Source organism: Littorina saxatilis, linkage group LG10 (assembly GCF_037325665.1).
Source record: "Littorina saxatilis isolate snail1 linkage group LG10, US_GU_Lsax_2.0, whole genome shotgun sequence".
NCBI lineage: Eukaryota > Metazoa > Mollusca > Gastropoda > Littorinimorpha > Littorinidae > Littorina > Littorina saxatilis.
Genome location: NC_090254.1, coordinates 15,755,535 through 15,771,532, shown reverse-complemented (window position 1 = coordinate 15,771,532; position 15,998 = coordinate 15,755,535). Strand labels below are relative to the sequence as shown.

The 15,998-nt window shown below is 42.6% G+C and overlaps 1 long non-coding RNA gene across 1 annotated transcript; it reads left to right on the top strand.

Annotated features, from left to right (window-relative positions):
- Positions 1-6: 6 nt before the first annotated feature.
- On the top strand, positions 7-3,685 carry LOC138978260 (uncharacterized). Its single transcript, XR_011459624.1, has 2 exons — positions 7-221; positions 3,227-3,685. It is a non-coding gene; the product is annotated as an uncharacterized lncRNA (long non-coding RNA).
- Positions 3,686-15,998: the final 12,313 nt, after the last annotated feature.

Here is a 15,998-nt window from a genome sequence, read left to right as displayed (position 1 = left end):
AACATGTTCGGGAGGCCGACCTCCTAGAGCAACCCAGGGGAAGAGACCGACAAGGCCACAGGAGGAGCTGCCTAGGCCGAGGGAGGCTGAGAACAAAATACAGCGCCGGACAGGGACCGCAGCTGCGTCTTCCCACGTGCCCAGCAGTGACAGTGACAGCCAGGGGGCCTGGTTTGAAGAGGCGGAGCACGCCAGCAGACAAGAACCTCAACAACAGCAAGGTACTGATGCGGGCTTCGTTAACAGGTTAAAATCCCTAGAGGTGGCGGCCAATCAGGCTAGACAAGATTTTGAAGCCAGGATTAGGGCGTTAGACTCAGGCTCAGAACTTTATTACAAAAGGATAAAGGTTTTAGGCAAAGCCTATTCTTCCAACCTGTCCTTTATACAACACATATCAATCAATCAATATGAGGCTTATATCGCGCGTATTCCGTGGGTACAGTTCTAAGCGCAGGGATTTATTTTAATTTTTTAATTTTTATTTTATGCAATTTATATTGCGCACATATTCAAGGCGCAGGGATTTATTTATTTATATAAAGACAGACGCACATTACAAATATGAATTCAATCATACAAAATACAGAAATACATTGTATGGAATGCAACACAATGTGCATTTAAGGAATTACATAAGGAGAACACAAAATTACATTGACATAGTTATACCTTTCATTGGGAATAAAGTTGCTCCGATCAGCTACACATCCGTCAACACTAGTGCAAAATGTTTAACAAAATAACAATCGAACAAGACATTTCATTCACGAATGATGTGTGAACGTGACTGTCTCTTAAACATTTTCACTGAAGTTGCATTTCTTATCTGTTGGGGGAAGGAGTTCCAGAGAAACGCTCCCGAGAAGGCTAAGCTCGATTTGTAGAGGTCTATGCGAGGTATAGGAGGGACGAATTTTTGGGACCCATACCCCTTTAGGCATGTTTGAAATGTGATTGCAAATATTTAGGACAGTCGTCATTTAGAATTTTATACATGAACACAGTCTCGTTTAACGTCAACTGATCTTTCAAGGGGAGGAAATTCAAGAGCTTTAGTTTATCATCCGTGGACCTATTCAAACCATGCAGAATAAGTTTTGCAGCTCGGCGATGCAGGGAATTGAGTCTTTTTAAATGAACATCACCGCAGTTATCCCAAAGTGTCGATGCGAAGTTTATATGAGGCATTATGTGGGCGTAATAGAACATTTTAGAGCTGGTTGTAGCAAGTCAGCAGGGGCAAAGCGCTGAAAAGGGGGAATCAGGCTCTGGACAGCCCTTTCACTTCGGTAACGGACAAAAGTAGCTGCGAGGCGGTTGACACCCCTCCAAGCCAGGGCTTAGATGGCTTAGCCACCTCGCCCATCTGCCTGGTGAAGTTAGTTCATACATTAGAACAGTACCCCAATCAAGCTGATGCTCAGGTTCTTAGGGAAGGATTTTAGCCAGGGCTTTAGGATACCATATCAGGGAGAAAGAAAGCATGAAAGACTTGATTGTCTCCCCTGTGGGGTTGGTGGAAGTTTACACCAGGAGAACACAGACTGATATTTGATCTTTCATAACCTCATGAGGATAGTTCGGTTGACGGAGGTATATCAGCTAAGCTATGCGCCGTACAATACACAACTTTTGATGCAGTAACATGTATGAATGGATATCAAGTCTGCATTCAGACTCCTTCCTTTACACCCTTTAGATTTTGGATTGATGGGCATGTTGGTCGAAGGCATGTTCTTTGTTGACAAGGCACTGCCATTTGGATGTTCTAGCTCGTGCCCCCCCCCCCCTGTTTGAGAAATTTAGTACCTTTCTAGAGTGGTGCATGAAACAAGCTAACTTCTCCTGTGATGTAATCCACTACTTGGATGAATTTCGTGGGGGTGGTGCTTCGAGGAGCAAGCTCACGCAATGTTGGACTGTATGCTATCAACTTTTTGCGATTTAGGAGCCCCTATTGCCCATTGCCGCAGACAAAGTAGAGCGTCGCAGAGAGGCATCCGGAAGCCTGCCCAGTATTGGCCATGCAGGCTTATCTACAAGTCAGACCCAGCGGGTCAGGGCTGCTCTTCAAGCATTTTGATGGCGCGCCTCTAAGCCGCTACCAGTTCCAGGCCATGCTGAAAAGTGGGGCGAAGGCACTGGGCTGGGAGGTGAACAGATTCACCTCCCACTCATTCCGCATCGGGGCAGCCACCACAGCAGCTATGAATGGCACACATAGGGGCATGAGTGGCCTGTACCGTCACAGCATGTTATTCATTTTGCTGCCCATCTCTCACTAACGGGAAGGGCCCATACAACGGCTCGCACCTATTTGGCTGGGATTGGTGCAAAACACAAGCTGAATGGATGGGATGACCCCACAGAGCATTTCCTGTTGAAGAAGTTATTGCAGGGCATGGCTAAGCTGGATAGACGACAGGATCAAAGGAAACCTATCACTTTTCAGAGACTCAAGGATTTAATTGGTGTCCTCCCGGGGGTGTGTGCTAATATTTTTGAACAGGCACTGTTTACAGCAGCCTTTTGCTTTGCCTGCTGCAGCGTTTTGGTTTCTTTCGGGTCAGTGAAATAGTGGGCCAAGGGAACGCAGTAAAGGGAGGGCGAACTGGGATGTTATGCCGATGTGGTACTAGGAGAAGACCTGACCGTCCATATTGCGGGGTCGAAAACAGACCAAGCAAACAAGGGCGAAAAGGTTGTGATGCGTAGAGTCGAGAGGCATCCCCAAGTTTGCCCAGTGAGAGCGATTGCCCAGTGGAAGCACTTTGATGGGTCATCACTGACCCGATACCAATTTCAGGCGGTTCTAAAGAAAGGGGCTAGCGTTCTGGGTTGGAAAGTAAACAGGTTCACTTCCCACTCATTTCGTATTGGGGCAGCAACCACAGCTGCGGTCAATGGCACGCCCATGAGAGACATTATGGCTTTGGGAAGGTGGGGATCACAGGCAGTGACAAAGTATGTCAGGCCCGACTTGGAGTGATAGTATGGGTCTTGTGTAAATAGAATAGTGGCCAGGTTTTCACCGCCAAAAGATTTTGTGTGTTTTGTATGAGGCTGGTTCACACCGCTGCAGCGTTTGTTTTTACTTTGTGTTTTTCTTTAATATTTCAGAGTTACTGCTTTGGAAGGTTGTCACCTCCAAGTAGTGACGACAAAAGGTACAGGTATAGAAATGAGTTCATGTTTTAGTCCTAATCCACCTTCTCTATCGTAGTTCCAGGAGTCATCGTAGTTCCAGGAGTCCTTATCCTGGGATCAAGTCTGGTGGTCAGGCTGCAGCAGTTCTGCAGTACAAAAGGCACTGGGCTTCAGCTACCGCTGCCGGTGGTGTGGGCTGGGAAGTCCGGCCTTGGGTTCCCCCGGGCTCGGGCCAAGCTGATTGAAGCCCTGGGGGCGCCCCCTCACCGAGCTATGTGGTACTCCATGTCGGAGGGAACGACGTGTGCCGGGTTGACCAGAAGCGCTGGCGTGAGGAACTCGATGATCTGGTATGCTTTGTTAGGGCTTTTTGCCCGAAAGCGACCGTTGTCTGGTCGGACATGCTCCCGCGAAATTCGGGAGACATGAAAGCTTTTCCAACGGGGGAGAAAATTCCCGCAACAAAAAAAAAAAAAAAAAAAAAAAAAAAATTAAACCGAAAGGCGAGAGGCCGCATTATGCAAGAGAAAGAAAAGGGACGGATTGTTTACCACCCAAATTTTGACCACAGCTACCTTGCCGAAGATGGGGTGCATTTGAGCACCAAGGGGCTGGACCAGTTCAAAGCTGACTTTGAACTGCAATTAACAGCTATGCTTTTAGGCTAAAAGGGGGCTGGAATGGGTACGGATTGGCGAAAAACATCTATAGAATAGCTGTTAGGTGGCGGAAGATAGGCATGGAAAAGGGGAACACTTTACATGTCTGTCTATTTCAGTTTGTTAAAGTTTTAAAACATGTAATTTCTAGTGAAAATGAAACCTTTTTAGAGCTTTTCGTAGCTGTACTGCAGGACCCCAGTGTGAGCCCTAACAAGCCACGGGATGTGGTGCGGTTCGGGGTCCTGTCACCTCCAGATAGCCTGAAAGCCTAGAATTCCTCTGTGAGGAGCTGGGAGCAGCGCACTTACAAAAGCAGCAGCATGTATGCCTAAAGAAAGCACTGGGTTGGTTTACATCACCCACATGCTAGCTGAGGTAGTGCTAGGATGGTCAGAAAGACCTGTTGCTGGTCAGTCAATCTGGGGCCAGCTAACTGGGGGGGAAGGGGTTGCTAATAGTGTTCACGCTAACCATGTCTATCTGCTACCTATCCGTGCCCATTCATATGCCAAACATGTATAACACAAAGATTGCAACATGTGGAAAACATGAATAAATGTGAATTGAACTGTTCATACCTCTTGTGTCTTCAACTTACCTCCCTTGGCATAGTAGAGCGAATTGCTGATCATCACTTTTGTAATTGCATTGACAAAGTATAATTGGCCCAGCATAACTGTAACGGTTATTTGGATTGGTATCCTAACTGCGATCGCCCAGTTGAAAAAAGGTTATGTGTGAGACCACAACTGGAGGATCAGTGGTAGGATAGTGATTGGGATAGAATGTCATTTGTGATGCCAAGGGTGGTTTTGTGTTGCATGGTTGTTGTCTCGTAATAAATACATTTCGGCTTCTGCCATAAATGATTTTATGACGAGCTACAACCATCTTTTAGCCTAACATTCGATGGAGGCTAAAGAACACACTTATCCCTAAACGGTTCAGTTGTATGCAGACTCAGTGTCACGTGGGAAGAGTCTAGCTTTAGCCTCTTCGGATCCTGAGTCTACACAGAGAACAACGCTAAACGAATTTGCTACAAGGAAAAAGCCCACCCTCCATCCCCTTTGTCATGTAGTAATGTGTAATAGTTGCGTACTTAGTTTAACACTCATTTGGATAAATATGCATAGTTTGAATGAAAAAGCCCACCCTCCATCCCCTTTGTCTTGTCTTGGTGGTAATATTTACTTAATTGCTTTAACACGTGTTGTAGAAATGTATAATTTGTCGTCCTTTAGCGTATCATCATGTTTTTTGCGTGCGCGCGTGTGTGTATGTTGTCTGCTCGGCACGAATGGCGGAAGATAGGCATGGAAAAGGGGAACACTTTACATGTCTGTCTATTTCAGTTTGTTAAAGTTTTAAAACATGTAATTTCTAGTGAAAATGAAACCTTTTTAGAGCTTTTCGTAGCTGTACTGCAGGACCCCAGTGTGAGCCCTAACAAGCCACGGGATGTGGTGCGGTTCGGGGTCCTGTCACCTCCAGATAGCCTGAAAGCCTAGAATTCCTCTGTGAGGAGCTGGGAGCAGCGCACTTACAAAAGCAGCAGCATGTATGCCTAAAGAAAGCACTGGGTTGGTTTACATCACCCACATGCTAGCTGAGGTAGTGCTAGGATGGTCAGAAAGACCTGTTGCTGGTCAGTCAATCTGGGGCCAGCTAACTGGGGGGGAAGGGGTTGCTAATAGTGTTCACGCTAACCATGTCTATCTGCTACCTATCCGTGCCCATTCATATGCCAAACATGTATAACACAAAGATTGCAACATGTGGAAAACATGAATAAATGTGAATTGAACTGTTCATACCTCTTGTGTCTTCAACTTACCTCCCTTGGCATAGTAGAGCGAATTGCTGATCATCACTTTTGTAATTGCATTGACAAAGTATAATTGGCCCAGCATAACTGTAACGGTTATTTGGATTGGTATCCTAACTGCGATCGCCCAGTTGAAAAAAGGTTATGTGTGAGACCACAACTGGAGGATCAGTGGTAGGATAGTGATTGGGATAGAATGTCATTTGTGATGCCAAGGGTGGTTTTGTGTTGCATGGTTGTTGTCTCGTAATAAATAACTCGAGTGGCTGTAGCGCGTGCAATCCCATTCTTAGCTAGTGTGACACGTCATATCGGACTTGACGGATACAGACTTGGGCTGGTGACGTTAGCCATGTGGTATTACATAAGACTTTCCTCGGTGTTCGCGGCAGTGAAGTGACGCAAGTGTTGCGTCCACGAAGAGACTCGCAGGTGTGTTTACTGCCGGGTGTTTTGTTGCCGTTTATATTGTTGATGTTTGATAATGTTCATTTTCAAGTATGCTATGCCATGTTTCTTGCATTGGTATGATTGATATTGATTGTTGCGATTATTTGTCATGATGCTTTGAGTGGAATGTGTTGGCGGATGTTTGCGCTTATTGAAAGATTTTTTTTTGGCACAAGCAGATACTACAAATCTGATGGTAATTGCCACCTAGGGTTGAAAGTAATTTAGTGAATACTTGCTGACCTTCAAATAAGGCCCTGTATCATCACTTTCTTAATTGCTCTCTTAAGCGTAAACTAAGTTATGATTTACCTTGTTACCTTTAAATAGGCTTGGTACAGATCATTTGTAATGTTGGATGTCATTGCATTGTGTCAGGTGTATTGTACATGATGTATCATTTTAACAGTGTCAGGTAACTACGTCATTCATTAGTGAATCTGTCCATTTTGTAACTGTTACGTTTTTCACCTAAAATACGTCTTAAACACAGCCTTTACCTCCCTCTCTTCTTTAACTCAAGTGGTTTTGATTGATCTAAGTTGTCTTGCATATCGCACTTCATAGACTTTCGTTTGTCCCGCTTTAACTCAACGTCGACCTTAGGTCTTTCCACTGTAGTGACGTCGACCTTAGGTCTTTCCACTGTAGTGACGTCGACCTTATTTCTTATCCGTTGTTTAATCAGCGCGGACGCTGATTGTTAAAAGCTTGGGGGAGATGTAGCCAAGTGCTAAACTGGCTACTAATTCGTTATAATGATTTTATGTCATTCCTGTCTTGTGAAAGTTAAATTTCATATGCTCAGACACCTGGAGGTCGTAAACTCGCTCAGTCGGCTGTGTCCACTAGGGAACGTAATATGTTTTCCTTTGACGTCAAGCCGCCCTCCCAGAAAGACGGCGGGGTATCTTGAGCCCCAGGTGGTCGTTATGCAATGTGCCGACAGCCTGTCTACCCGAGTTGGACTTGGCGTTTTGTCAAGTGGGTGTCATTTCTTTTGACAGGGAAGATCATAGAAGATGCCAGGTGGCTTGGAGGTTTTAGTCTCCCCCCTTTTCTTGTCTTTACTGACCAATGAGAAGTGATGTCAGTTTTGTTAGCTAACTCTTGATTGGTGGCTTTTGACGCCACCCATCCCCATTTTACATGATAGCATTTGAGATTTTGGGAGAGAACTGAGAACTATCCCGGAGAGAGAGGACGTACTTGTTTTGTACTTTGTTATCATGGAGACATACTGATGTAGATTGCATTGTACTATTGGTGTGGCCTCCCGGTCTTCGGGCTGGGAGCTGGGTTGCTGAGGAGAAGAGAAGAATAGAAAATAAAGAGAAATGTGAATCGACAGACATGGTTTTCCACTTTCATGTTACATCAAGTGACTCGTCGGTCTGTGCCAGTGAACTCTTGTCTATCATTCTCTACATGTGAGTGAAAGTCCATTACGAGAGCAAGTGATGTTCGTTCAGTGCAAGACACTAAAGAGGCACCCACATGGTGTACTCCTGAACTTCGGGGTTTACTTCTACTAGGTGACTACATTCACCCAACTACTCCATCAAGAGTCTACAATCAAGTATTGTCCTCTTCCTTCCACCCCATCACACAAAGAACCAACTCTTTGAATTATTAAGTATACAAGGTACAAAAGATATCGTATTACCTGTGAGGTTGTTTGATCCACATCCATCCGCTCCATTGTGACTAATGAACAACAAATTTGCAACTCCCAACTTGGAGTGAGTCAAAAGCGGAAATTCCGTATCGCCGGCGCAGTGGGTCAAAAGTAGGGAGGTCTGTATGGACGATTTTGATTAATGAGTTTAATTTCGTTTTCCCCCACATATATTTTCTAGAACTCGGCAAGAATGTTCAACATATCATGGCCTATCCCTGCATACTGCTAATAATTTAAAAGTAATTAATTAACACTATTTGGTACTGTTACCAGTCAAATACTCCCTACAGGAACGTCATCTCAAGCACAGACAAAATGCACAAATACAAACATAACACACACAGAACCGTAGCGGTAAGTTTAAGCCACCAAATGCAATTTTCCCTTTTTTTGAAAAATTAAAAAAAATCAAGTCAGAATTAAAAAAAAAAATTGTTATCAGTATTTGTTACAAGTACCTGCGAGGTTTGCACTATACGAGGTTTGCACTGTAATTCCGTTCTAATCACCGAGTTGCCGCGACGGCTTACGGACTAACCATGGCGATCTTAAGATCGCCATGGGACTAACCCGTTCGAGAGTTTGTTTGTTTGTTTGTTTGCTCAACGCCCAGCCGACCACGAAGGGCCATATCAGGGCGGTGCTGCTGTGACATATAACGTTTGTTTGTTTGTTTATTTGTTGCTTAACGTCCAGCCGACTACGCAGAGTCATATCAGGACGAGGAAGGGGGGATGAAGGGGGCCACTTGTCAAGCGATTCCTGTTTACAAATGCACTAACCCATTACTTGTGTCCCAGCAGGCTTTAGTAAAACTAAATTAATACCTACTGGAAGATTACCAGTTTCCAGTATGTTAAAATAGGCTTAACCTATCTACTGCTGGACTTACATCAGAACACTAACAGATTAAACTATACATGAATCGCAAGACAAGCGGCAAGAGAAGAGATTTTTGGAAAAAATACAGGTGAATGAGCAAGAAGGCAGAAAAAAGAAAAGAATTCATGAAGAAAAAGAGAGCATGACAGGAAAGAGGAACCAAAAATCTACCTAACAGCAAACTAGAAAGCTCCTGCGGTTCCAAAAACAGGAGGGGCCTTTAATTTCATAACCGCAGTGCCCCACTGCGGGAGACATATAACGTGCGCCACACACAAGACAGAAGTCGCAGCACAGGCTTCGTCAGTGTCTCACCCAGTCACATTATTCTGACACCGGACCAACCAGTCCTAGCACTAACCCCATAATGCCAGACGCCAGGCGGAGCAGCCACTAGATTGCCAATTTTAAAGTCTTAGGTATGACCCGGCCGGGGTTTCCGTTCGAGAGTAGGCCTATTTCATGGGTATGAACTTCTTTAGTAGAACATACTTTTGTGTCTGTCTCATCGCAAAAATACACTAACACTTTTTGATTTAAAATCTTTTACTTTGCCACCTTTTCCCCTGTTTTAGAACTCTTATAACTCTACGAAATTATGCGTATGTTTGAATCTGATGACGCGTGTCCACTAAAAACGCGATCGAAATAACACTCGATCGACATTGACACGAACTGGTTAAAAAAAAAAGTATTCACATACATATGCACACGTGCGCGCGCACTTATGCATTCCCCACGGGCCATTTAACATTTAACGTACCCCGTGCGCTGGTCAGGAGTTTAACCTTTTTATATTTAGTCAAGTTTTGACTAAATATTTTAACATCGAGGGGGAATCGAAACGAGGGTCGTGGTGTATGTGCGTGTGTGTGTGCGTGTATCCTATGCGTGTGTGTGTGTGCACGGACCTAATAAATTGGGTCCGAGGTGTGTGTGTGTGTGGCCGTATAAAATTTCATCTCACACGGCATCACGGCAGAGCGCCTAGAACTGTACCCACGGAATATGCGCGATATAAGCCTCATTGATTGATTGATTGATTGTCTGTGTGTGTGTGTAGAGCGATTCAGACTAAACTACTGGACCGATCTTTATGAAATTTGACATGTGAGTTCCTGGGTATGAAATCCCCGAACGTTTTTTTTCATTTTTTTGACAAATGTCTTTGATGACGTCATATCCGGCTTTTCGTGAAAGTTGAGGCGGCACTGTCACGCCCTCATTTTTCAACCAAATTGGTTGAAATTTTGGTCAAGTAATCTTCGACGAAGCCCAGACTTCGGTATTGCATTTCAGCTTGGTGGCTTAAAAATTAATTAATGACTTTGGTCATTAAAAATCTGAAAATTGTAAAAAAACATAAAAATTTATAAAACGATCCAAATTTACGTTTATCTTATTCTCCATCATTTGCTGATTCCAAAAACATATAAATATGTTATATTCGGATTAAAAACAAGCTCTGAAAATTAAATGTATAAAAATTATTATCAAAATTAAATTGTCCAAATCAATTTAAAAACACATTTATCTTATTCCTTGTCGGTTCCTGATTCCAAAAACATATAGATATGATATGTTTGGATTAAAAACACGCTCAGAAAGTTAAAACAAAGAGAAGTACAGAAAAGCGTGCTATCCTTCTTAGTGCAACTACTACCCCGCTCTTCCTGTCAATTTCACTGCCTATGCCGTGAGCGGTGGACTGACGATGCTACGAGTATACGGTCTTGCTGCGTTGCATTGCGTTCAGTTTCATTCTGTGAGTTCGACAGCTACTTGACTAAATGTTGTATTTTCGCCTTACGCGACTTGTTTCTTTTTATATTTAGTCAAGTTTTGACTAAATATTTTAACATCGAGGGGGAATCGAAACGAGGGTCGTGGTGTATGTGCGTATGTGTGTGCGTGCGTGTGTGTGTGTGTGTGTGTGTAGAGCGATTCAGACTAAACTACTGGACCGATCTTTATGAAATTTGACATGAGAGTTCCTGGGTATGAAATCCCCGAACGTTTTTTTCATTTTTTGATAAATGTCTTTGATGACGTCATATCCGGCTTTTCGTGAAAGTTGAGGCGGCACTGTCACGCCCTCATTTTTCAACCAAATTGGTTGAAATTTTGGTCAAGTAATCTTCGACGAAGCCCAGGGTTCGGTATTGCATTTCAGCTTGGTGGCTTAAAAATTAATTAATGACTTTGGTCATTAAAAATCGGAAAATTGTAAAAAAAAAAAAAAATTTATAAAACGATCCAAATTTACGTTTATCTTATTCTCCATCATTTGCTGATTCCAAAAACATATAAATATGTTATATTCGGATTAAAAACAAGCTCTGAAAATTAAATATATAAAAATTATTATCAAAATTAAATTGTCCAAATCAATTTAAAAACACTTTCATCTTATTCCTTGTCGGTTCCTGATTCCAAAAACATATAGATATGATATGTTTGGATTAAAAACACGCTCAGAAAGTTAAAACAAAGAGAGGTACAGAAAAGCGTGCTATCCTTCTTAGCGCAACTACTACCCCGCTCTTCTTGTCAATTTCACTGCCTTTGCCATGAGCGGTGGCCTGACGATGCTACGAGTAAAATGGCATTGCGTTTCATTCTGTGAGTTCGACAGCTACTTGACTAAATATTGTATTTTCGCCTTACGCGACTTGTTATATTTAGTCAAGTTTTGACTAAATATTTTAACATCGAGGGGGAATCGAAACGAGGGTCGTGGTGTATGTGCGTGCGTGTGTGTGTGTGTGTGTGTGTGTGTGTGTGTAGAGCGATTCAGACTAAACTACTGGACCGATCTTTATGAAATTTGACATGAGAGTTCCTGGGTATGAAATCCCCGAACGTTTTTTTCATTTTTTTGATAAATGTCTTTGATGACGTCATATCCGGCTTTTCGTGAAAGTTGAGGCGGCACTGTCACGCCCTCATTTTTCAACCAAATTGGTTGAAAGTTTGGTCAAGTAATCTTCGACGAAGCCCGGGGTTCGGTATTGCATTTCAGCTTGGTGGCTTAAAAATTAATTAATGACTTTGGTCATTAAAAATCGGAAAATTGTAAAAAAAAATAAAAATTTATAAAACGATCCAAATTTACGTTTATTTTATTCTCCATCATTTGCTGATTCCAAAACCATATAAATATGTTATATTCGGATTAAAAACAAGCTCTGAAAATTAAATATATAAAAATTATTATCAAAATTAAATTGTCCAAATCAATTTAAAAACACTTTCATCTTATTCCTTGTCGGTTCCTGATTCCAAAAACATATAGATATGATATGCTTGGATTAAAAACACGCTCAGAAAGTTAAAACAAAGAGAGGTACAGAAAAGCGTGCTATCCTTCTTAGCGCAACTACTACCCCGCTCTTCTTGTCAATTTCACTGCCTTTGCCATGAGCGGTGGACTGACGATGCTACGAGCATACGGTCTTGCTGAAAAATGGCAGCTACTTGACTAAATATTGTATTTTCGCCTTACGGGACTTGTTTAATTTGAGGTAATCGATAATAGCGAAGCATAAAAAACATGTGCGAGGCCGGGAAAAGTGTAACACATGAAAACGAAGAGTGTGAAGAGAAAACTGAAATAAAGCGGAGAAGTCGGCAACTGAGTCAAACAACCTCTATTAAAGTGACAAATGGTATTAAACAATCGACTTCTAAGGTTCATTTGATTTTGTAACCAAGAAAAGTTTAAGATTTTTAACGGCGCTGTTAAAAAAAAGCATCTTTTCTGGTCGACGTCAAAATATTCAGCATTATAATTATCATTTACATTTAACGTATCCTATATCATGGTATCAGTGTGCTTTTTATAAAAAAACAAACACAAAAAACAACAAGTCGCGTAAGGCGAAAATACAATATTTAGTCAAGTAGCTGTGGAACTCACAGAATGAAACTGAACGCAACGCAACGGCCAACGCAGCAAGACCGTATACTCGTAGCATCGTCACTCCACCGCCCGTGGCAAAGGCAGTGCCCGTGGTTAGACCTTTTTCACTTAAATTTTGGCGCATGCGCTGTGAAGTTTATTGTCAGATCTACCGGAACTAGGGGGCAAAAGGAAAAATCGACAACGAGGCTTGGTGCAAAGTCAAGTGCGGAGACGACGAGGCAAACTGTTGTGTTTGCAACTGCAAGTGCAACAGTGGAATGAAGAAAGAGAAATACGGTGGACAGAATAATGAATTTGTCATTGTATGGCTTTCCGATGGGTGCAAGTGCGAAGGCGCAACAGCAAAGGACGCGATGGGTGCAAGCAATCCGACGACAGGGGTTTGTCGTGCCATTGAAAAGTCTGCTCGAGTCACTTCGTGTCTGGCAATGGCACGGCTATCAGCGATGCCAACTACGTTGACTTCGTACCCACCCTTAATCTTGGATTTCCCCCTCCCCACTCTCTACCTCTCTCTCTCTCTCTCTCTCTCTCTCTCTCTCTCTCTCTCTCTCTCTCGCATGATACCGTATATACATACACGGATGTTTTTCTGTGTGTGAGTTTGTGTGTACGATACCGTGTGTACGTGTGCGTGTGTGTGTGTGTGTGTGTGTGTGTGTGTGTGTGTGTGTGTGTGTGTAATGAAGAGAGAGAGAGAGAGAGAGAGAGAGAGAGAGAGAGAGAGAGAGAGCGGTAATTGAATTTGGCTTTTACCGAATGAAAACTATTGTCAAAAACAGTGCATTAAGAACTAAAACCAACCAACCATAAAATAAAAAGCACCCTCCATCCCTTTTAACTGTCTCTCTCTTCTGCTTTCTCGCGCTTTTTCTGTCTGTCAATCCCCCCTCTCTCTCTCTCCCCCCCTCTCATTTCATAAAAGAATTTGGGAGAGAAGAAAAGGTTTCAATATCCTCGGTTATACCTTGTGTCAATATTTCCATTTACAAATATATGCCATAACACTGTCTTACAATTAGTCAAAAACAAAGCCCTTTTTTTCTAAAAAGATCAAAATCCGAAAGAAACCACTGAAAATCATGCAGAGACTTTCTTCCGAAAATTACAAATCTCTGGCAAATTGAAAGGAACAACAAAATATTCCTTCAGAAAGAGCGAGAGAGAGAGAGAGAGAGAGAGAGAGAGAGAGAGAGAGAGAGAGAGAGAGAGAGAGAGAGAGAGAGAGAGAGAGAGAGAGAGAGAGAGAGAGAGAGAGAGAACTCAGAACTCGGAATGGTTTATTATCAAGGCCACAGAAAGAGAGAGAGAGAGAGAGAGAGAGAGAGAGAGAGAGAGAGAGAGAAAGAGAGAGAGAGAGAGAGGCAGAGAGAGAGGCAGAGAGAGAGAGAGTGAGTGAGCGAGCGAGTGAGCAAGAGAGACGATAGAGAGAGTCACACACACACACACACACACACACACACACACACACACACACATAGGCACACAAACACACACACACTGAAACAGACAGACACACGCACACACATACATACACAGACATACATATTCACACACAAACCACGAGTGAGAGTGAGAGACTGAAAAAATGAGAAAGAGAGAGTCTTCAGTAAGTAGTGGTATTGACACGTAGCGATAATGACACGTCGCGCTAAAAGATGTAGTGCTGTCGACACGTAGTAATAATGAACGAATGATAGCGACTCATCGACAAATTATTTGTAGCACTAATCAACGTAGCGATAGCGGCACGTAGCACAAATGACACGTAGGAAAAATGACACTCAGCACAAATGACAAATGACACGTAGCCCTAGCGATACGCACCCTCGCTTATGCAGGGGAAGTTCGCCAAGTCTTTCGTCCATATACCACCAATAGCCGTTTCAAACCATGCCTTCGTGCATGTCCTTGACTTTTTGTTCATGATTTTGAACAAGATAATCCGTTTTCTTGCAGAATTTCTCAAAGTAATCCTCTGGCAAAGTAATCTTCGAGCATCGAAAGTGAAAGAGGTATTTCAGGCCAGGCACCCATTGCCCCCTAGTTCCGGTTATCAGAGAGAGGCTGCCGTGCCCTAAAATCTGATTGGTCGAAACGCTGGGGGCAAAGGTTATACGAAAAAGGTCTAGAAGAGCGGGGTATTCGTTGCGCTGAGAAGGATAGCACGCTTTTTTGTACCTCTCTTCGTTTTAACTTTCTGAGCGTGTTTTTAATCCAAACATATCATATCTATATGTTTTTGGAATCAGGAACCGACAAGGAATAAGATGAAAGTGTTTTTAATTATTGATGTCGAAAATTTTTTTTTGATAATAATTTTTATATATTTAATTTTCAGAGCTTGATTTTAATCCAAATATAACATATTTATATGTTTTTGGAATCAGCAAATGATGGAGAATAAGATAAACGTAAATTTGGATCGTTTATAAATTTTTATTTTTTTTTACAATTTTCCGATTTTTAATGACCAAAGTCATTAATTAATTTTTAAGCCACCACACTGAAATGCAATACCGAAGTCCGGGCTTCGTCGAAGATTACTTGACCAAAATTTCAACCAATTTGGTTGAAAAATGAGGGCGTGACAGTGCCGCCTCAACTTTCACGAAAAGCCGGATATGACGTCATCAAAGACATTTATCAAAAAAATGAAAAAAACGTTCGGGGATTTCATACCCAGGAACTCTCATGTCAAATTTCATAAAGATCGGTCCAGTAGTTTAGTCTGAATCGCTCTACACACACACACACACAGACAGACAGACAGACAGACACACGCACATACACCACGACCCTCGTTTCGATTCCCCCTCGATGTTAAAATATTTAGTCAAAACTTGACTAAATATAAAAACGACAGCAAACCATGAACATATTTCATTTCCTTGTAAATCTGTTTTGCTTCTTTCTTTCCCTTTGTATTTATTTGTGTGGTTTTGTTCTATTGTTAAGAGTGTTTTATTGTTCCGCAAAAGCTCTTCTATTCCTTTAACTTTGTACTACCGCAGGCACAGCGTTCAGTTTTAGGACGGAGTGCAATTCAGTTTTATTTGAAACAACGTTGGCGTTGGCGTTGGCGTTGATGTGCAAAATTGATGGTTGATTGAACAAAATATTAAAATATTCTGCGCGATAACAAAAGGAAGTCGGTTCCTCTAAAGCTTTTGTTTTACCATCAGGTGACAGTTGGCATGGCACGACCCCCGTTTAACCATCCAGGCTCTCCCTCGCCCACTTTTCCCCCGCTAATAGCCGAAAGGAAAAACATTTGAAATCAGGGGGGGGGGGGGGGGGGGGGGGGAGGGGAGAGGATAGCATAATCAAAATCTACGCATTCTGGATCAAATCCTGTGGAAGTTGGTCGAAAGTCAATAGTACATGTACTTGGCTCACCGACACGAGCTTGATGCTTCA